The sequence below is a fragment of the Sinocyclocheilus anshuiensis genome, unplaced genomic scaffold (assembly GCF_001515605.1).
Source record: "Sinocyclocheilus anshuiensis isolate Anshui unplaced genomic scaffold, SAMN03320099.WGS_v1.1 scaffold151, whole genome shotgun sequence".
NCBI classification, from domain to species: Eukaryota; Metazoa; Chordata; class Actinopteri; order Cypriniformes; family Cyprinidae; genus Sinocyclocheilus; species Sinocyclocheilus anshuiensis.
In genome coordinates this window covers 980,069-1,004,204 of record NW_015548199.1, presented here as the reverse complement: position 1 = coordinate 1,004,204, position 24,136 = coordinate 980,069, and the positions used below count along the sequence as shown (strand labels likewise).

General features: G+C 38.2%; 2 long non-coding RNA genes and 1 pseudogene across 2 annotated transcripts in view; 2 read left to right on the top strand and 1 right to left on the bottom strand.

Annotated features, from left to right (window-relative positions):
* The first annotated feature begins 4,115 nt into the window (after window positions 1-4,115).
* Window positions 4,116-4,794, top strand: LOC107653265 (uncharacterized). The gene is made up of 3 exons (XR_001630201.1): window positions 4,116-4,160; window positions 4,296-4,330; window positions 4,592-4,794. It is a non-coding gene; the product is annotated as an uncharacterized LOC107653265 (long non-coding RNA).
* An 81-nt stretch (window positions 4,795-4,875) lies between these two features.
* The window catches only part of LOC107653264 (potassium voltage-gated channel subfamily H member 4-like), a 58,440-nt pseudogene continuing 39,179 nt past the window's right edge, over window positions 4,876-24,136 (bottom strand).
* LOC107653266 (uncharacterized) overlaps window positions 11,771-24,136 on the top strand; it is a 17,023-nt gene continuing 4,657 nt past the window's right edge. The window contains exons 1-2 of the long non-coding RNA XR_001630202.1: window positions 11,771-11,853; window positions 15,943-15,946. This is a non-coding gene — a long non-coding RNA (uncharacterized LOC107653266). The remainder of the gene's footprint in view (window positions 11,854-15,942; window positions 15,947-24,136) is intronic.

Here is a 24,136-nt window from a genome sequence, read left to right as displayed (position 1 = left end):
TAATATGTAGCTTTGCATAGTTTTACCGTTTTTGAGAATGAGATGGAATACCAGGAACCAAGTTTCTGAAAAGATAAATCAGTTTCAAAATTAGTTTACATTTTTGCCAGTTGATGATCTAATGGATAATGAGCTGACATTTTTATATACAGTATATACTGTAGCATTGCAATGCAAGATGATGGTCCATATAACTGAAATTAGAACTTCTTATTGAAAAATATTTATCAGAAATAACTTCCAGCAGACAATTTTTCAAGAACCATTTCTTTATCCACTTTATTTTTAACGTAAGAGCGTGTGCGGACATTTGCAACATAAATGAGCAAGGCTTCCGGAGTCATTCGCTTCCAGTTATTTTACCTGTTAAATGAACTAGCTAGTGAACTGGAAGTCTTTTACCAAGAAAACATCTTACTTCCATGTTGCAAAATAAGGTGGATAAAAACTGTTTGTAGTGTCCTGCAGTGAGAACTGAGCAGGATTATACCTGTTAATGCTATTTAATGGACTTGAGCTAACATGGACTTATAACGAATTGTATTTTTATTATAACTGCGGTTACTGAAACCACGCCTTCTTTCTTTGCGTGCACAGTTGGGCCGTATTATGCAAATATTTCCACATAGTGAGGTAGACATGTGGGGGCGTGTTAGAACGAGCCGTTTTAGGGGGGCGTGGCAGAGTCTTAACTTTGATAAAGAATATCTCTTTGGTTTTGAGACTTTAGTCTTTGCAACTTCAGGGATCTTATCTATTCACAATCAGCTTGTAACACTCCAAAGAGAAAGGAAAACTTGAAATCGCATCATATGACCCCTTTAACAAAGATTAATACATCATGCAAAACATGTTTTGCTCATTGTTAGTTAATGCAATAACGGAGGTCAACTAATGGAACGTTATTGTGAAGTGTTACCAAAAAGGTTGTTGAATTGGACACACATTTGAGCTTCTGTTTACTATATTTGCTTTATAGCTGTGGAACATTTAAAGAGACCACTGCAAAATTATCAGTTTCTCTGGTTTTACTATTTATACGTATGTGTTTGAATAATGAACATCTTTTATTCTATAGCTGGTTTAAGCTGGTCCTTAGCTGGTCATGGGCTGGTTTAAGCTGGTCATGTGCTGGTCCTGAGCAGGAGCTAGTTGCTTAGGACCAGCACATGACCAGCTTAAACCAGCTCAAACCAGCAGCCATGCTTCAAAACATACCTAACCAGCATATGCTGATTTTTTCAACAGGGAAAGCTGAAAATTGGACTCGTAAGAGAAGGTTCAATCTTTATGGTCTTTTGCAAAGCTGGGCTCTTCTTTGCTTCTCATTGATGAAGGGCTTTTTTCTAGCTATGCATGACTTCAGCCCTGCCCTAGGAGCCTGTTTCAAACCGTTTCGCCGTGCACTTCACCCCAGCTGCCGGTTTCCCTTCTTTCACTTGATGTCATCCTACATGAGTAACATTTGAATGAATTGACGATCATCCTGGTCAGTGGAGAGTCGTTTTCACCCTCTGCCGGTCTGTAGCTTTGTTGTCCCCAATGTCAGCAGATTGACCTTGTTCTTATGAACCACTGTCTTTGAAATTTTAAGGATGGACGCAACTTGAAGCTCACTGTATCCCGTAAAGCCAGAATTGAACCCTTCTTTTCCTCACTCAAAACTCTTTCAACTCTTTTGGCATGGTCAATAGTTATTATTAGATTCCAATTACTTTTGAAGTGCTACTAGCACTGTTGATGACCACAGTAGTGGTTTTTATACTCTTCCTCAGGTTATCACCAAATCAGTTCTTCATTAAAGGTGCACTAAGCAATTTTTGAAAAACGCTTTTGATCGCAGTGTCCCAAAACATGTCCCAAAACACACTTGCAGCCAATCAGCAGTATTGGGGCGTGTCTTGTAATGATAGCAGGAAGAGAGCGCTCAATTTGAATGTACAGGATGGATATTAGCAGATCGACTATAGATAGAGAGAACTGGAAGATAAAAAAAGAGGAAAATATCGGAGGAACAAAATATTAAAAAGAAGGGTTACGATCAGGCAGCTTTCCAGCGATGGAGAGAACTCAAGGAGTGGGAAGGGCTCAAATCGGATGCCGAGGATGCGTTGTTTCTTTTTGATAGGTGAGTAATGTTGATTTTGCATTGTTTCACACGACTTATCTGTGTTGGCTTTTGTTTGAATATGCTTGAGTCATCGCTTGTTTCCGCGATCGTTGTTGCCATGGTTGTGTACGTACGTGTGGGGCGGAGATGTCAAAATAGGGGCGAGGTCCTGTTGGGGTGTGGGCATGTTTGTTTTGGTGCTTTCAAATATCAACATCGTTTGGCAAAAATCGCTTAGTGCACCTTTAAGCAGAATGAGGTGTGCCTGTGTTGGAATTCGGCAGGAAGACCAGAGGCCGTTTTTTTTTAATGGATGTCAATAGAGGAGAGGCTTCACTACGCTGAATAAACAGCTTTTTAGAGGATGCTAATACTTTTGGATTGAACTATTTTTAGAGTTTACCATGAAAAAAATGTGTGTGACAGGTGGGATTCAGCTTACGGCACTTCTCATTTATTCCTATGGGATCCGTAAATGGCGATTAAGTGTCGCACAACTCTAACTGAAATTCAATGACGTCAAGGCTGTAATGTGATTGGTTATTAAGGGACACGTGATCCAAGTTAGTCGTTACGCTTTCTCCAATAGTAAGTAATACGGACCCTCTCATCTCCCTATAGTAAGATAATCTCTGGTTATCTTCAGAGAGCAAGTTGGTATGGTTACTTACGTACCCTGAAAGTTACCTCCATTTTTGGAACTGAAAGCTGAGGTTATCCACTCGCTTATCCTCAAACATACCCGGGTATGTCACATAACCTGCTTTCTGGAACACCCCCCTGGTTTAGGTTCCTATTTGCCCATATTTGGTTCTGTTCCTGTTGTCATTAGTGTATTAGTTCATTAGTCAATTATCAGTTAATCCTCAGCACCTGTATGTCCCTCATTTACTGCCTTATTTAAGATCTCTCCGGTTGTTTGCCAGTTATTATTGTTGTGAATGCTTGTGTGCCCTTTTGTCTTGTATTAACCTTCATTGTCTGCAGATCCTTTTACAGTTTTTCTCAGTCGCTTTGGTGCATTTCTCGAATCATCCTTAATATTTGCAAAGAAGTATGTGCATTTCTCAAAACAATTTGTACAAACAGCACCACACAATGGATTACCTGCAAAGCCTGTAACTTACTCAAAATCTTTAGTTCATCTCTCAAAAGCAAGTATTTATGTCTATGAATATATCAGTGCCATCAGAATGAAAAGTCCTTGTGTCATTGTTCACAAACAAGATAGTCAAAATGCTTAGTCATGTTGTCAATATAACAGTGCACTCTGTTAGTATTACCTGTATATGTGGATGAGGCTGGCTTCAACCTGACCAAAAGCAGAAGGTGTGGTTGAAATGTCATCGGCCACAGAGCTACTGTTGATTTACCAGGCCAAAGGGGAGGAAATATCCATTGTCAGAATTTGTAACTCTTGTGTTGCCCTCTGTCTATGCTTTCGAATTGAAGGTTCATGAGATGCACCTTTGAGCTATTTCAGAGAACTAGTTTATCATTAGCTGATCTACATTCTCTTCATTAGTGAAAGTCAAGATTCACCTGCACAATTCATGGCAAATTTACACAAAGTCTAATAGAAATGTGTAGAACATATGCTTGACAGTTTATGACAACTAGATCAACCATTTTGCATTTAATGACTTATACGATGAACTAATGACTAGATGTTTTGAGGGGTAAGACTGTTGCACAGAAAACTATATAATACATTTTGAGCAACATGACATTAGCAACTGATAATGTAGGAAACCGCAGACAAATGTACATAATCATTTGCAGGAATGTACCAGAGCAATTGCAACTTGTTCAAATAATGTAGGAAACCACAGACAAATGTACATAATCATTTGCAGGAATGTACCAGAGCAATTGCAACTTGTTCAAAAGAATGAGAAACTGCTTTTATAATGTGCACAATTGACTAGATGATGTGGAGGTTGAACAAGTAGTTTTGAGAATTTCATTTCTGATCTGAGAAATGCACCAAAGCGACTGAGAAAAACTGTAAAAGTCTATATTGTATTATTTCCGTGTCCGTGCTCTCGACGTAAGTGTGACAGGTCATAAGTTTAGTGTCTTTCTGAACTTTTTTGAAGCTTGAAAATTGTTACTGCTTTAACTTTTAATGAATTGACAAAAATTATGAGAGAATATTACAAATATCTTCAACTTTGTTATGCAGATGAACAAAAGACTTATGAGTTCAGAAAAACGAAGGTGAGTAAATGACACAATTTTCATGTTTGAGTGAATTATCTCTTTAACTAAAAAAAAAGAGGAATGCAGTTTGTTGTGTGTACAGCAAATATGGTGTATGTGCCAGAAAGGTAAAGTAAATATATATATATATATAAATATATAAGTGATAATGGCTCGACGTGTGTGTGTGTGTGAGAGAGATATTCTAGTTTTAAAAAAACTTACTTGGTAAGCACATCCAGGCCCCGGCCTCTAACATTTTGTGATTTCTTGTTTAAGACTAGCAGGTTTTAGAATTTGGTGTGGTGCCAGTTCTTCCACGCCATTACTGCCATTTATTGTGGTGGAACAGGAAAAGGTTCCAGATCAGGCACTGGCTCTGCCACCAACAAAGACACACTGCTGGTGGAAAATGGGTTTGGTGATGGTCCCGATGATTAACTGCTGAGCAGCTTTTTATCTTCATACTCATGAACGTATGAAATTCATAATGAAAGGAAAATGGTGTTAAAATTCAAACGAAAATTTGTTGTAGATGTCTTGATTATAGTCTTTCCTCATTGTCAGTCCATCAGATCCAGGCACCATGTGATCTCTGAGCTCTCGGATTGGCTACAAAGTCCTACACTGGACCCGCTAGACCTGCTCTCTGATGTTTCACTATCTTGGCCCAGCCTTTGATTACCCAGTAGGCACTCCCGACTGGTGTGCTCTACTTCAGGTGACTCCTCAAGAGAAGAGTGAACTACGCCTGATTCGTTTGGAGAGGGTGGAGAATTCTCTTGTACGAAAGTGGAAGGTACCACATTCTGAGTGAGGGCCACCTCTGGAGTCCTGTGCTCTTCATCCACAGTTGGAGTGGAGTAGGGAAACACTGGTTCTGTGGAAAGGTGTAGGTGTGAATAAGAGCTTGGTGTGACCTTGCAAGAAAAAGACGAACTGTCCAAATTTTGAGGAAACAATGTATGCAAAACAGGGTGTGACTGGCTGATACTGGCATGGGCTCCATCTCCAGCACAAATGCCCAGTGATAAGCCCTCTGCTCGGGGGCTCTCTCCAGGTGTTGGCCCCTGGGTTCCTGGGCTGATGCCAAGGAGAGAGGAGCCAGTAGAGAAGTGATGGTGGCTGATAGTGGAGGGAACTGAGGTGTAGATGGAACTCCAATCATGGGAACAGGGCTCATTTGCTGTGACAGGAGAGTGTTGATTGGGCTCATGCTGGTGAAAGTGTCCCTGTTTCTCAGTGTGCTGAGCGAAACCAGATCCACCTGTACATACCAGAGAAACATTTTAATCAAATGATGATGAAGTCTCTACCAACTTGTATACAGAAAAACAGATGGTTTCATCAATGAAAAAACAAAAGCTACAGGGAGTTTGCAGCCATACCACCAGGTCTGCCGTGACTCCAAGATGTGGACCCCAGGAGACCCTCAGGGACAACATGGTCTTTGTGCTGCATGTGGATGCTGGAACCCAAGATGTAGGCCGGAGACACACTGACAGAAGAACTGGACATCATGTGGACTCCATGGGGACAGGAGGACAAAGGTTCTGTATAATGATGAACGGCTATTTGTGCTTGCAGGAGGTGCATTATGTGATGCAGATCCTTAGTCAGCGTTGACACTTCCTGTTTCAGGTTGCCCATCTGGAATGAGTTGTATTAAAATATTGCATTTAAGTATATATAAACATTAGAATCATAAAATACAAATAAACCATCAGTTGCAAGTTTAATTTGTCTCCTTTTGTTTTTTCACATTCCTTTGTTTCATTTCTGAGCTTGTACAGTAAGTAGGAACATTTTAGAAGGATTTAATGTCTTTGTTTTTAGGAATGAGATTGTCACTGTACCTTCTTGTTGAGTTGGACAATGGTCTCTCTCACTTCTTTTGTCTCCTGAAGCAGTGATGCATTCACCTGATCAGACCCTGCATTAAAACAAAGATGCAATGACCCAACTGATCTATACAGTTTACAGTATGTGACTTAGATACTAAGAATAAAATATATTTACCGTTCAGTGTCTTACTATCCAGTGATGTCACTGTACTAGTTTTGGCAGTGGTGTCCTCCACATTAAAACAAAACACATGTCCGTTGTCCTCAATTCCATCTACAACTCTATAAAAAGCCATAAAGTCAGATACATTGTCTGTTACTCACAAATATTAATCACACACAAAAAAAAACTCTAATGCTCTTTTAAAGTACTCAACATGAATTAATATGGTCTCATACTTTATACAGGGGTAGGCATCTCTGATCTTAACAATAAGTAGGTCTAAAGGCTGTGACACACCAAGCTGGTGGTCAACTGTCAAACAGTCACTGAGCATCTGTCAGCTCAGATATTTGGCAGTGTCTGCACTAGTTGGATCCTGTCAGAGGCTTTTTGGACAATCGAGCATGTTGAATTCAAACCCTCTGATTGACTGTTCAGCTTAGCAAACCAGTGCATGAGAAGAAAAGCGAAAGCGAGCAAACGGCGAGCAAAGTCAAAAGGGCCCACAGTGAAGGCTATTCTAATTTTAGCTGACATAAATATTCTCAAATGACATGACCATATGAAATGAAGAAAATGAAGACCAACTGATCAACATGATTCATATTTAAAATAGTAAGCAAGTGCTGCTTTGCTTACGGTTTGTATATCTACAATACCAGTTTTGAATGACAAATATAGACCACTGTCACCAGATAGTATAAACAGTTATTTTCTCTCACTCAGGTGAGGAATGTGCATTCTTTGCAGTGTGTTCAAGACAAGGGCACCTTTTTTGGTCCAGATGCAGACAATGCAAGTCAACAACACCATTAGCTTTCATAGACGCTAGTTCTTTGATGTTTAATTGGTGTGTCATGGCCTTGAGACCACCCTTCACAGTAGCAAATGATGTTTTTTCATAAACGTCAAAATGTTGCATCCGTTTCAATAGAAAATACTTTAACACAGGAAAGAGAGATGGATATTTAAAGTGGTCTTTAAGATGATGTATTAATAATATATTCCTTTAGTTTCTTAAGAATATCTGTTACCTTGGACTAAGATCTGGTGGTCCAAAGCAGTTGAGAGTGGGGATGAGCAGTTTGGCGGGTTTGCGTCCTGTACCTCTAGAATCCGTCTGTGTCCTATGCGTGGGTTTGGGTGTAGATGTGGGTGGGAGGGTTTGTTTCTGTACTTTGGTCTGATGTTTGGGAGAGGGGTTTGGACTCCAACCCCTTACAGGTGAACGACAATGTCGTAGGGTGTTAAATTGCAGTAACTCCTCTCCTAAAAGATTCCCTAGTGATGTACGTCGTACTGGGCTGCCTAGATTGGGCAGAAGAAGGTTTCGGCATGCATTGGAAACAGGTGGGACGTGGAAGTACTTGTTTGGATCATCAGCCTTTTCTACAATGGATGGACGCTTATTCTCAGTTGATGCACTGGAGTCTGGGTAGTTCTGCTGCAAGGAGAAAGAAATGACACCAGGGGATGGGTCAGAGACTGTACAGTATATAGCAGAGACAGACCACTCTTTCATTACAATGAATGTGAAAAATTGGAACGCCCAAGAAGGCAGCTGTAGTAAAGTAACTCCCACAGTTCAATGAAAGAGTCAGGTCAGTTATGTTTGTATCTCTGTTTAAGTTCTCTGGTTACCATTGTTTTAAAGAATAGAGCTTGTGGATAGGTTGCAGACAGCTTTTCCTATATTTCACCTACATTTTCTAATTTAACTTATCTAAATATTTTTAATCTGTAGTTTGAGGAGAGTGTGCTGGTAGCTCAGGGCCTTAGCCGAGTCTTGGGCCCAAGCCCCTCATACAAGCACAGCAAGCCAAATTTCTTTACCATTATTTCTATAGAGGATTGAATAGGGAAGTGAGCAAGCTAATATTGATGTGACAGCTTTGATAGTGATAATAAATTGTTTAGTTTATTATGTAAGTAAGTATGTATGTTGAGATTGATTGATTGTAGCCTTACCTCAGTCTCACTGCCCTCTCTCAGATTGTATGTGAGGTTTTGGTGGATGTCAATAGTGAAGATGCTGGCATACTCGGGATATAGTTCAAGAACATCACTTAAACCTTTCATACTGATGTACTGCAGGTCACAATATGTCAGTGCCTTCACATCTGCATTCGTCTTGATCACATGATTCTGGCCTGGCAGGTCTGAGCCAATCAGATCTCCTTTTCCTGTAATGACATCAACACTGAATAAAATAAATTTTCAACTATTACAATCCATTTTCATATGAATCTAATATTTAAATCTGTTTTCCAGTGTATAATACTGTAGTTGTACTAGGGATCACATAGACCAGTAATCCCACAAATAGAACGTTATTTAAGACAACTGTACAGTTTGAATGAATGAATAATGCATTTATATAGCGCTTTTATTGTGTATTGCTGTACACCCAAAGCGCTTTACAATCGTGGGGGGGGCGTCTCTCCTCAACCACCACCATTGTGCAGCATCCACCTGGATGATGCAACGGCAGCCACAGTACAACGGCACCAGTGCACTCACCACACACTAGCTACAGGTGGAGAGGAGAGAGAGTCATAGAGCCAATCAAGTGGATGGGGATTATTAGGAGGCCATGATTGACAAGGGCCAGGGCAATTTGGCCAGAACACCGGGGTTACATCCTTACTCTTTACGAGAAGTGCCATGGGATTTTTAATGACCACAGAGAGTCAGGACCTCGGTTTAACGTCTCATCCGAAAGACGGTGCTTTTTGACAGTATAGTGTCCCCGTCACTATACTGGGGCATTAGGACCCACACAGACCACAGGGTGAGCAGGGTGACCCCTGCTGGCCTCACTAACACCTCTTCCAACAGCAACCTAGTTTTCCCAGGAGGTCTCCCATCCAGGTACTGACCAGGCTCAACCCTGCTTAGCTTCAGTGGGCAACCAGTCTTGGACTGCAGGGTGATATGGCTGTGACAACACACATTTTTAGAAATAAAAAATAATTCATATGAACTTCATGTTTGTGCTTTTAACGTGTCTGGCACAATTGCTCCTAAGTGTGTTATTGAAAACGTAATTTTATTTTAACTAGAGAAAAGTCAAAAGTAGTTGCTGTGGTAATTAACAGCTATACACCTGAAACATTCCATCAACATATAGTGCACCAACATGTAGCGTTCAGAAAATCAATATATAATGTCCAAAAAACAAGTCAAAAGCTAGAAAAGCAACAAAGAAATGTTACAAACCCAGAATAGCCAGGACCATGTTGTCCTTTAGAACCTCCAGTGACCCAGAACAGACAAAGTAGTTGGCCTGCAACGCGTCCCCCTGTCTGATGAGATATTCCCCCGGTGTACAGAAAGTGGTTTTGATATGGAGGGATAGAGAGCGCAGACAACCCCTACTAGCACCATCAAACACAGGCAGTTGCAGGATGTCTTTGTTTAAGTGCATGGCTATATCGGCACGCAACTCATCAGGAAAATCATGTAAAAGCTGCAGAAAAAAACAACAAAACCTTGTTTACTATTTGTTTAAATGAACAATAAAATTTGTTTTTGGCTTTTGAAAGTATATTAGACGTTAAAATATGATTTGAAATATTTGAAGGTCCAGGCAATTAGACAATTAAAAAACGGACAACACTTTTTTCTCACTATTAACTAGTGTCTTATTAGCATGCATATTACTAATGTATTGGCTGTTTATTAGTACTTGTTTCTAGATCAACATCTTGGCCTGACCCTATCTGCAATGCTGTGTAAATAGCATGAGAGGATTGCATAGTGTCACTGTGGAAGTATTTTCCAGGTATTTCGGCTCATCTCAATGACAGTCAATGAAAATTTCCCCGCCAAAGTAGGAGGCAGCGTCACGACCCTGTGGGCTTCCTGCTCCATGTTGAGTTAGCTCTCTGCCAAAATCCCTTCACCTGGCATTCTAACTCTGCAGAGGAGGCCAAAACCGGTGAACAAAAACACTTGGTGTGACATGAACAGACTCCTTTTAATAAAGGACTCTTCTTCTTCACTGGTGAGCGTCACTCAACCTTATCTCATGAACGAACTTCTGTGCCCGTTATCCTGTCACACGAATGTATTGCAGTTTCTCACAGGTCTGGCTAGATAGTGAAACCCATTCTGGACTCAAGACAATTGAATCTGCACTCTCCACAGTGCCCGTTCAAGATGGTCTCCCATAAACAAATCCTATCGCATGCTCATCCTGAGAACTGGTTTGTGTCTGTGAATCTAAAGATACTCAGCCTGGGAGAATAACTGCTGAAGAGGAACCTTGACATCCTCAGCCAGAGCTGTGGAGCCTACGTTTTGTCACTTAGCGGAGCATCCCAGGATCACATGGGTTATCTTAGTTGGTAAAGAGGTGGTTTATCTAGATGGCTCTATGATGTGAAATACATTGTTTACATTTCAACAGTGGATGGATGCTCTCTTCACCCCATCAATGCCTAAACTGTGTAGCTGCCATATCAGCACACCATGCTGTTATAGTTGGCTATTCTGTGTGCTGGCATAATCTAATTAAAAGAAATCTCGAGGAATCTAACCTCTCTTGTCCTGCTACAGTCCTGACCTGGGTTCTGCCTGCAACATCTGCCTGACAGTGGACTGAGCTTCACCAAACATGGGTATCTGTCATGCTCACAGCTTTAAGGATATTTACATCTTCAAATAGTGGTACCGTTGTGTGCCAGTAGTGTGATGTGATGGAATTGTATGCTGTTTACCATATGTTAGTTTATGTGACTCAGAAATAAAACTGGTCTGACAAATACATGGACCAGCTTTAAGCATCTTTAATTGTCTGCTCATAATTCTAAAAACACTCTCATAATGCAAACATATTTGAGTCTGTGACTGATGGAGGGCCTGTCACGGTTCACAGTATTCCCTGGCCTCTTCTGGTCATTTTGTGTACTGCCGCTGATGAGTTATCAGCTTCAGCTGTGGCTTGTCAGCGCTCCTACTTAAGCTCTCTGTGTTTGCCTTGTCTTTGTCAGATCGTTTGGTTACTCATGTGTGTGTTTCTGTCTCATGCAGTATTCTGGATGTCCTGTTGTTCATCCGTTCCTTGCAGTTGTCACTGAACCTGTTTGCTGTGGACTAGTCGGACTTCAGCTCTCTCATTTTCGGAGATGGATTACCTTTTACCCCTTGCAGCTCTGCGCTACCGAGGAACTGACCATTCTTTGCATCCAGGATTCCTTCCACCTGACTTCTCTGTGTGTGTACTCCTGTCTGCCTAATAAACTGTATTATCTGCATTTGCGATTGAACCTTTCGTCATTTACCCTGACAGGGCCCACACTTTCAACCACATCACTGGGCTTCTGAGTTTGGGGACAAAAGCACCACTTAATTAATTAGACCATTAAAAAAAATAACATTTTTATTTGAGGCACCCCCTGAGATTTTACTTAATATTTCAATTTAACCACATATTTGCACGCTTATAGATCTCAGTTGTTGATTAATGGTCACACAGGACATGCAGGTAAACAAATAAAAATATTTTGTCTTTTTAGTAAATGTTATTTTTGGTTTTATTAGATTTGTTTAATTTGACATTTTTAAGATTTTTTATTAATTATTAACTTTTCATCAACTCTCAAACCCCCTGCAGTGCTCTTGCATACCCCAGTTTGGGATGTAATGTAATGTTAATACACTTCATGTTATTGACAAAGAATGGAATATTTTTTATTTCTCTTTGTATTTTTATCAATATGGTACTAAACGATCAGTGCTGGGTAGTAACTGATTACATGTAATTTGGACTATGCAATCAGATTCCAAAAATGAAGTATTTGTAATTAGAGTATATTACATTATAAAATGCTCATAATCAGTTTACTTTCTTTATGGATTATTATTATTATTATTCATAATTTACTGGTTCTCCCTAATTCATCTTTTTCCTCTTTTAAACTTTCCTTTCTAAAAATGCTACTGCGTGTCATACCACTCAGCTTTGATTATATTCACAAAGACAGACAGAAACGAAAGAAAAAAATATTTCAAGGAATATATTTTCTTTCCCTTTGCTTTTTTATATCAATATGGCACGTTTAATGTTAAGTATAAAACAAGTTTGATTAAAAAAGTAATCTAAAACGTAGTCAGAATACATTATCTAAAATAAGTAACCTAGATTATGTAATCTGTAATCATCAACGGACTACAATTTGTAAGTAATTTATCCAGCTCTGTAAACAATTATATTATTAGTGAGTTAGGTCAAAACTAATCTAAAAGTAATAAGAAAGTTACTTAGATTATATTATCCAAAATGTAAAATCTAATAGATAACATGACATTTTTCTTTAGGTAATTTGGAATTGTTAATTAGTAATAAGGTTTGAATAGTTCTCACTTTAGATTAGGTCAAGGAAAATGGGGAAATGTTATCAATTAAGTGCTTTAAACCAACCTTTATTGAACATTAATTGCATTCATATGTTGTGAGAACTATTTATGGTTAATAAGCATTATCTAACTCTTTACATATGAGCTAATTAAACAATAATAATTGTGTTAATTACAGTGACAATGAAGAACTCACTATTTGTATGAGTCTATTAATGTATTAACTACAGTTTATAAACTATGAATTAACTACAAACCAATAGTTTTTAAATTATTTGTAAGTATATTAGTGTATACTTATTATTAATAAGTGTTACCGATATCCCTGCACAGACTGAAATTATTTTTACATAAAATGTAAATGAATAAGAAAAGAAAAACACTTGTTAATGCCAAGCACTTTCTCACCTCATTGACATCAATGCCATTATCAGCTGCTGTGGCAGCCGGTGAACACGAATGAAGTCCTTCAGATCTTTCATACGCGTGTGATATAGTGAGCGACGTGAGTACATGCGCTGGATGATGGCAGTTACATTCCCAAACACCACAGCGTGCATGAGAGCTGTGTAAGAGAAACAACCAATCTGATTCACAATCTAACAAAATAGCAATAAAGGCAATAAACAGTCTAATATTAAATGTGAAGTGTTAAACATGTACAGAACTATGAAAAAAGTCTGTGAACCTGTTCGTGGCTGTTATTGAAAATTCTAAGGTTCTGACTCATGGGCGAGTGATTTGTTCATATGGTGAGAATTATTTGTTGTTAAATGTGTTCAGGTTGTGGGGAAACTCTAACTTACTTTTTCTGAGACATTAACTGAGATGTTTGTGTTGCACATCATAGAAGACAATGTTAATATATGTACATTTTAAAAAATATAAAATTTTATAAATATTTATAGAAATCATACAAATTCATATGAAATCACCACCTTATAAAATAGTTATGTTTTTCTGTAAAAACAATGGGCCAAAACGTCAGCAAAATGGTGTAAACAATTGGGAAAAAGCATTAAGCATTAATTTTTAGGAATACATTTGTAAATGACAAATTTACAAATGTTTGTTGTACTGTATTGCATGTGTGTGTGTGTTTATTTATTTGCAGTATATTTGAGTTGGTATAGGTAATATGAGGTAATTTTGCTCTTGATCGAGATGGCAAAAAAAAAAATATCTCAGCACATTTAATGAATGCCTATGCTCTTCTTAATTTTGTCATTTCATCTAAATATGTGAGATTTGGTCAATAAAAACAAAAAGTTAATTGATATATTTTGTGTCTCTGTAAAATAGTAATCTATGACTCTGCATTATGTTAAATATCAAAAACACGTTTTGTCTTTTTGTCAATGAGAAATTTATGGAAGCATTAGAGTTTTTACAATTGCTAGGACACATTTCTCAAGTTTATGCACTTCAGGTTATGAACTTAAGTTTGAACAGTTTTGTAAAGAGTAAGTAAATGTGCAAGCTGGCTTGTAGGTATATCGAGTTTTGGCATTGTTTGTGTCTGAGAGAGAAAAAAATTAATGTAATTAGAAAGAAGCAGTCATTGAATGCATTTTGTGCCAAAACAATTATAAATGATACACAGTTTAGCCCATACAGGCTGCTATTGTGCTCACTGTGTGAAAAGTTCTGAAAAGTATTGAGACATGTGTCCTAGTGATTGTAAATTGTTTTACAATTTAAAACTAAATGCACACTGTTCGTAAGGGTGGCATTTCCCCCCACCTGACCCTCTACATTACATAGCATAGCCGTTTTTTACAACTGGCTACAGTGTAACACTGACAATGAAAACAGCATAAACCGACTGATGGGATATTTATTGTAGGGTTCTTTGTTGAGCACATCAGTGTGTTGTTGGTTGGTAGACAGATATTTTCACATGACATGTGATTGCATCATTTTGGTGAAGAAAAAAATGGGCCAAAAATTCAGCAAACACATGTTAGCAATTGGGGAAAACTGTAATATAGAGTTTAATGAAGTGTTGCAAGCGATGTGTGACATTTTGCATTTTGTGTGTGTGTTTTGAGGTTTTGTCTGTAGAGTTATAGGACATATTATTTAGGACATATTTATAGAAATCATGTGTAAGCACTTATTAAATACTATAAAACTGTGACAAATGCTGAGAATTAATGAATGCACGAAACAAAATGAGAATGAGGTATTCCAGAAAGCTACTTCAATTAAATAAATTGTCTAGAATACTGTGGAAGATATTGCTTACCCCCAATGAGCATAGTACAAACAGAGAAAATCTTCTCAGCATCAGTGTTGGCACAAACGTTGCCGAAGCCCACACTGGTCAAACTGCTTAAGGTGAAGTACAGAGAGGCAATGTAGGCACTGCGAACCGAAGGACCACCTACTGTACTGTTCAAATAGGGCTTGTCCAAACGCCTACCCAACTCATGTAGCCAGCCTGAAAGAAAGAAAGAAATAAACTAATGTCAAACTGCATGTTAGTGCTGCACGATTTGGCCAAAAACCCATATGATAATATTTTTTTTCATATATTGTGATTGTGATTTGAACATCTCATAATGTTGCATAGACACACATTCTGCTTACAATAGAAATAGTTACTTTTAAGGGTATATTCACTCTTCAGGGTATTCAAGTGTTTACTCTTTAAAAGAACAATTTTCTTTCAATGATCAAAAAGTAAAAAAGAAATTTATAGTATCTTTATTTGTGTTCACAAAATAATGTCAATTATGATGATAATAAAATCGAACAATAATTATAATTTTTTTGCACAGTACAATAGTAAAATTACAATACTAACATTTGTATATACAAATATGTATTACTATTTATTTCTTTGCTTTCAGCATTAATCCACCAAGCTTCTATTTTGGTGGAAAACTACACATTAATTGACAACAAGTATATACATGCTTCTTATTACAAATGTGGTGCAAAAGCTCTATTTACAAAATTGTTTGAAATTATGCAAATGGGAAAAAAGTTAACCTGACACATGTTGCATTTCCAAATGCATGTTATAAGCAACAACAACTAAGAGCAAATGCAGAGATGGAGAATGTATGGGGTTGTGTTGTGGCACACAGTGTTTCAGCCAGCACTGAAGACATCTTGTCTCGTGCAAAAGCCCCCAACGGCGTGATGGCAGACACAACCACCATCAGCTCCAAGGCACTCTTCCCCAGCTTAATGCCAAAAACCGATGAATAGCTTACACGCTCTTAGCTGTGAAATGCACACACATAGTCACCAAGTTGAGTTGGTCTCTCTAAGACCCATTTCTCAATACTTTTTTGAAAAACTTGTCTATGTGGGCAAACCTGTGGATAATTTTCCTTTGTTTTGGCACAAAATAACTCTTTTCTTACTCAGACAACCACAACCAAAACTCTAAATACCTACAGGTCATAGAAAACTGAATAAGACAGAAATTTGCTACATTTGTACAGCAATACCATAATAAAATTAGAATCTAGTTCATATTTGAAGGAAAAGGTTATTAATATAAGGTTCTCCATTTTGGGTTATTTTTGGCTCCACACACATTCATAAAGCGCAAATTATGCTCACAATTGGAGACTAGTGCAAAATACAATGTTATCTTTTGAAAAGATTTCTTTACAGAGCAAGAATGACAGCTCTCAACTGTTTGGAATTCCCTGCAGCATACGTTACATGGTCAATGTTTACATTACAGAACTGTATTTAACTTTGAGTTATGTCTGTTAAACAAATGGAAGCTTCTAGACAGATAAACATTGCGATCACGATTATGCTTTCTGTACAGCTGTTTGAGGAGTTATTATTTTTCACTTGTCTATTTTTGTGGTTTGTGAAGCTAGTGAAAACTGCCCCTAAACAGCATGAAGAAACAAAACCTGCTCACTTTACCCATTGGTCAGATGGTCTCTTCCTATCCTACTCCTAAGTGGGCATTCTTGGCCAGAATAATAATTAATGTGGCTTTATGCCGATAGTCAAAATCTGGTTCTGTGAGACTTTTCAAGGGAACATCCCATATAACTTGATAAGAACACCAAGCAGATCTTTTAATGATTTATTTGACTTATCAGAGTGTGTGAATATCTCACCAATGTCCCAGGCTCCACTGGCATTGGTCTCCATCTCTTTGCGCCCAATGATGTACCAGATGCAGGCCATCCAGTGAGCCAGCAGAGCAAACATCGACATGAGCAGTGTTAGTACCATGGCGCTGTACTGCGAGTATCTGTCCAACTTCTGCAGCAGTCTTAACAGACGCAACAATCGCACAGTTTTCAGCAGGTGCACTAGAGATGTCTTGAACAAGCACAAACATATGTGTGTCAATAGCCTATGTAAATAATAATACCTTGTAATCACATAATTGACTTTAATTCTCCAAAAAAACTAAAACTAAACTAAAAATACCATGGTAAACAAACATGGTAATCATTCTGTACCATGGCACATATACTGTATGTAGATAATGGTACCATCACAGAACTTTTTTTGTAAATGACCTCTGGAGATTTCTTTTGAACCACCATACCCTCCCAATTCTACTATTTTTAAATAAGCCTATTGGAAAAATGGTTTCTACATTCACACATGTGGACTCACGACAGTAATGTTAAATGCATAGAGCAGGTCAAAGGGCAGTGCGGCCACCAGATCCACGAAGAACCACGTGGTAGCATAATGTAGACAGATGGAGCGAGGCTCGTACACCACCTGCCCTGATTGACTCACGTAAGTGGTGCGAAAGTTAAGGATGATGTCTGAAAGAGAAGGTAGATTAATGACATTTTCTTGGAAAGCCTCAGTCTCTTTTGAAGCATATATACACTTATATATATCACAGGTGGTAACTGATGTTTTATGTATTTATGTGTAAACCATCTGATGGTACAAGGTCACTCGTAGGTTCTTTCAGTGAGTAGACTCACCCAGAATAAAAAGCATTTCAACTGCAATATCGCTAACTATCGTGCTCCTGCCTGCAGTCTCCACATCGCTGTACGCTGTGAAACACACATTGTACGGCACAGTCACAGCAACATAGAATGTAGCCAGTAGAATCATCCAATCCCACAATGCTTTGGACACACTGTAATGCAGCAGGATGAATCGAGACTTCTGGACTGCTGCCACTTTGTACTCAGGTAGGGATGGTTTTTCAAACATGTCCTGAGAGAGAGAGGCACATATTAAGGAATGAGAGCAAAGAAATTGAGAGATGAGTTCTCTTCTAGCCTAATATCTCAACTTCTTCAAGGTAGCAAGAAGATTTATAAGATTCTCATGATTCTCAAGAGAAAAATACTACATAACCTCACATGCACTTCTTAAACATTGACTCATTATGACTCAAGTTTGTTCATACCACATTAACTAATGTTACTTTACACTACACTATCAGTCACTACCAGCTGGATTTATTTGATCAAAAATACAATAAAACAGAAATAACTTCAAATTTTATGCAATTTAAAATAATTGTTTTCTATGTAATTATATGTTAAAATTCGATTTATTCCTGTGATGGCAAAGCATAAATATTCCAAAATAAAAATAAATAAATCAATCAAAAAAACATCTGACCAGAGCCCTTAGAATTGTCCCAACTCTCATCCCAAGTCTCTTCATATTTTACAACCACTCCCATAAGTCATATAAAGACAATTTGACAGCCCAATCAATTCCTGATAAATAAAGTCAAATTCTGCCCTAAATATCCTCTTCAAAAGTCACAAATATGATTTACTGACATACTGTATTAGTCAAGTCTCAACAGTAAGTGACTTTGATCACTGAAAGGAATAGTGAAGCAGAACTGACAGAATAATCTGTTAATTTTCAGAAAATTACAAGAAACTAAATTTAATCTTTATCTGCAAGGACACTACATGACAGATGATAAATCTTGGTGTTTCTTTAATTTAACTTTTACATCACAGAGGTCGGGGGAAGGGTCAAGCTCATGGTCTTTGGTCATGATTAGTTTGAGGCAGCAAATCATGTGGTTTCTAATCCTCCATGCACTCATCTGCAACACTCTTCATTAAGATTAAAGAGTAGACCTGTGATGTCACTGAACACACATCGGAACCTCATGCCCTTAAAGTGCACAAACACACACAAAACTCAAGTACATACGGAGGGAGGGGTTCTATCAGACCAATCACAGTGCTTGCGGTCCGCGTAGAATTGACGCGCTGTTAGATTTTTGGAGAGGTGCACGTCAGGCTACGGTGTAGGGTGTGCGTCTATGCGTAGGCTACAGCGTAGGTCCGACGCAGAAGTATAAATCAGCCTTTACAGATACAGTAATAGTCAGCTAATTTCAATTTAAATGATATTAGCACCAAAAATCACAGCTGTCCTCCCTTCTTCAGTTGCTCGCTCATAAGCTGTGTTACCCGGTTTGGTTCATTCAATAGTATTTGTGCGTTGTACTTAGCGCTACCACGAAACTGATGTAGGGTGTGACGAAATTTGAACACAAGTGGTCAGAGGAGACGCATTCAAACTGAAGTTCCCCAATAGGTTTGGGAGGAGCCTAATCATTCAGGCCTGTCACTCAGCATTATAAGCCTATATAAGCAGCATCCCGCTACCTCCCCATCTCCTCCTCTATTTGTGTTATTCTCTCTCTATGTAGTACTTCAATGGGGGGTGGGGGGCTTGAACTTGGGGCTCAAGCCGACCCTCAGGTTCAACGGACGGACGGTAGACCAGAAGGTAGGTGTGGGAGAGGGTAAAGGAGATGGGACTGGAACCTGGATCCCCATGAGAACATCCATCCAATCATTGGCAGTAGGCCAAGTAAGGACACCCATATGTCCTTTTTCCTGGCCACTTCCTCCAGGTTATCCTGTGGGATGCCAAGGTGTCCCCAAGCCAGTTGAAAGATATGATCCCTCCAGCATATCCTGGGTCTGCCCCAGGGTCTCTTCCCAGTTGGTCGTGCCTGGGCTGGAATACCTCCACTGGAAGGTGTCCGGGAGGCATCCTGACCAAATGCCTGGGCCACCTCAACTCAACTGGCTCCTTTCAATGTAGAGGAGCAGTGGCTCTACTCCGAGTCTCTCCCGGATATCTAAGCATTGCACCCTGTCTCTCAGTGTCAGCCTAGACACTGTGCGGAGGAAACATGAACTCCTCTGCCTGGGGAAGCATCTCACTCCCTTCCTGAAGCAGGCAATCCACACTTTTTCTGGCTGAGAACCATGGCCTCAGGAGCTGACCCTCATTCTTGAAGCTTCACACATGGCTGCAAGCCACCCAAGTAAATGCTGAAAGTCACAGCTCAATAATGGCGCTTTTCCACTGCGGGGTACGACTCGGCTCGGCACGGCTCAGTACGGCACAGCACGGTTCGGCTCGGCACGGTTTGCGTTTCCACTGCAGTTCACCATAAACACAGCATCTTTAACAGTTTAGCTATAGAATTTCCAGCTATAACAGTAAATTATGATTTATTAAAAAATTACATAACATTTTCTGGCACAAACATGGTGCTAAGAGAAAAATGTATCTCTTTTTGTGATGGAGCAAGTAAAAATAAGTGTAGGACGCATTCACTGAAAAAAAAAATCCTTGTTGTTGAGCCCTGCTTGTGATGGAGCGAAGGCAGGTGGCTCTACTGAGAGTGAAGTTGTGCTGAAAACATGACCATCTGTTCACAGGAGCGATCGGAAATGTGACCTGCCAATCTGGCCTCCTGTTCTGCTCTGGCCATGTGACATGGAGGATTACACATCCTTTATACTTCTGGCCTGCACCTTTCACACTGTTTGAACATTTCCTGAGTCAAAAGGTCACCGGAAAATGGGATCCTGCATAGATCCTGTGCTTTACAGTAGTCGTAACTCACAATCCCATGATAAAAAAGAAATGTTAAAGAAATGTTAAAAGGCCATTTTAGTGCACAGATTATTTCAGGGGGAAAAAAGAAAAGAATGGACAAGTAGAACAAAATGATTAGAACTGAGTTTGTCTGGATATCAGAGCAGCTGTGATGTATTGATAAATTGAAAAAGATCTACATATATTTTCATATATCCATAACATTACACGATGATTTGTTTGACTCACTAAGCTGTCATGAAATATTTTATACGTTTTAAGAACTTTAAAATGTCTTTTTGTATATTTGTATGTATTTTTGTAAAACAACTGTACCTAATTTTGTTGTTTATGTCTTAATGGGAATATGGGAAAGACTTTCTTGACTGTTGTCATTGTTCCTCTCACTGCACAAGCCAGTCGTGAGCTGTCATCACAGATGATCTTAAGTTCAAAGTTATGATCATCAAAGATGATCTTAAGATCAAAGTTTTTCCAGTTGGGATGCAGGATGTGCAATTTTCAGATAGCTCAATTAAATGTTATATTTTAGTTGCATTAGTAAGTCAATAAAAGCACAAGTGGTTGTGTAAAATAGACACACAATATTATAATATTTATATATTAATCGCAGGCCCCTGAATTGAATCAAATTGTGATTGTAAACATCCATTTTACACCATTTGCCATTGCCCTTCCATGAGAAATGATTACTACAAAACGAGTTTTAATGAACTTTCATAGTTTTAGTACATAGTTCATACATTTACTCACCCGGCTTAAGTTGACATCATTTTTGCTGTCACGGGTAAACTGGCTGGTTAGCTGGTAAATCATGGTGTGACCCCTCCTTCTGGCTTTACTGAAATGAGAGTTCCCAGTGGTACTTTTGTATGGCTTATTATCTGCACAAAATGAAAAAAACATTAACAGCCTTGACAGTTTACAAATGATACAAATTTTAAATGGTCTAGGTTTGTCTATGTAAGATTGCGTTTGTTTGTCTATGTAAGATCCATGTGTTTTAGCAGATGTTTTGTAGATGCTACTCCTAAAGCCTGCAAAGACTGTTGATTACACTATCCTTTTACACCATTTGGCATGTGATGTTGGCTCTCACACTAAAATGGTTTAGCTTCTATCTAAACTATTTCATCTTTTGTTCTGGAAGCTCATCTGCTTGCTCAGTTACTTAAAAAGTAAGGGTTCCCCTAAGGGCTGTATTTTGATCTTACTGAATTTTCATTATATAGTGCATGTGTCCTCTAGGCTCCAAACATGCTATTTCTTATCAAATGTTGAAAACCAACGCTAAGTATTTTTTTAGGCTATGTATTTTGCCATATTTAAAAAGATTAGTAAGACTAATGTTTGTAGTGTTGACTGTACCATCAGTTCTGCTGCTGTGATGGCTCTTGTCTTTTGTTTCTGAGATGTCCTTGAATGAAAAGAGAAAAAGCACCATCTCCCCTTTCTCATTCTTAATGGGCACAATGTCCAACAGACACCAGAATGAACTTCCTGTGATAACACACCAAATAGAGTTGCAGAATTACACAGACATAAAAAAAGTTACTACATAAAAATATCAACTTATCAACCAGTAAAACAGTTTAGCTATGGAAGAGCTACATTAGCAGTGGGCTGGTGATTTTGAAGCAATTAAACTTACAGCTTCACTATTAATTAAATTGACCAGATTTCTGAAATGGAAACTGGGGACATTTTCCTATGGCAAGCCATTTTAGCTTAAAATATTCCAAGCATTACTCGTCGTAATTGCATTTTTACTAGTAACAATTCAATTAGAGAGCTCTACAATTAAATTCTTAGAAGTAACAATGCCAATTAAAGAGCTCTCTAAATCTATTTTAACTAGTTATAAATACAATAAGAGAGCTCTTTAATTTAATTAGAGAGCTCTGCAATTGCATTCTTACTAGTAATAACTGAATTAGAGAGTTCTCTAATTCAGTTCTTACTAGTAACAATTATGATTATAGAGCTCTACAATTAAATTCTTACTAGTAACAATACCAATTAGAGAGCTCTCTAATTCAGTTCTTACTTGTAAAAATGCAATTACAGAGCTCTCTAATTAAATTCTTACTAGTAAGAAATCTAGTTACAGAGCTCTACAATTGTATTCTTACTAGTAAAAACTTGTATTTATTAGATGCAAAACAGATTTGCGACTACACCCATTTGCCTTTCCAAATCCCGTCTGTGGTGATACAATTCAAAATAAAAGCCCCATACGCATGAATTGATAGTATTTTCATTGTGTCAGAATGACCATAAGAGTAAGATGACAGTTTGAAAATGTTTTGTTGTAATATTTAATCACTTCATTAATTCACACCTTTATATTATTATTAATATTAATATTATTATTTATTTATTTCAGACCCTTAGGTCCATATCACAAAAATGAAAATAAAGAGTAGCCTATAGTCTTGAAAATACTTTACAAAACAAAATATCACTTAATTTTGGTGTTTATTATGCATGTCTGCATTTGTGATCGGAGAAACGACAAACAACAAGCACTACTCTACACTGCTCAAAACTCGCGTTTGAATGGTCAATGGCAAATTCTTTAAGTATAAAAACGTACTTACAGGCTGTGAGTCATGAAGCGCCAGATTGTCCTTGCAAAGTTGGAATTGCCCCACTTTATAGAAACAGACACCGGCATTGTAGGCTATACTTTACATATCTTCTTTATGCACCAAGAGCTTGTAACACTCCAAAGAGAAAGGAAAAATTGAAATCGCATCATATGACCCCTTTGAAAACACAGATTCATGCAAGTATGAAACATGTCTCTCGGAGAAGCGCAACAGTTCTTTTCCCGCTTTGTTTGGAACTATTTGTGTTGGTGAAACAAAAACAGACAATAGTGTGTCCAAAATGTAACTCACTTGTATTAATTTCTTGGTTGTTGAACTGTATAAAATCAACATCACATTCACGATCATGCTCGTGCGCTAATATTCGGAAAACGGCACTCTTGCTTGTGTGACATTACTTAACTATATCAGATGTTATAAATATAAAAAACAAATACTCATACAGGGATATTTTTGCCGTCATAACTATAGTGGCATTCTAACTGTGTATATTATAGTACAGTACCAGTCAAAAGTTTGGACACTTTCCCATTCGTGTGTCCAAACATTTGACTGGCACTATATATAGAATACAGTATATACATAAACAATATATATATACATAAACACATTTTTTGCAATGATCACTCCGATGTGGTGATCAAACACTTATAATGGCGTGACAAAGATATGTAATGATGGAGGCAGGGCATTTAACAATTTAACAATAAACTTTATTCAAAATGAGTCATCAGTGCACTGAACAGCAAAGTTGAAGTTTATTCAACTTTAATTCAATTCAATTCCATTCAATTTTATTCGTCGACCAAGTTTATTTCACTTTGGAACATTCATTCACGGATTTGCGCTACTGTCTTCACACACAGACAGAACTTACTAGAGAAGTGTGAAGTGTGACATAATCTGTGGTGGGAAGGTTACTTTGGAAATGTAATAGGTTACAGATTACAAGTTACCCTATTTAAAATGTAATAGTAGTGTAACT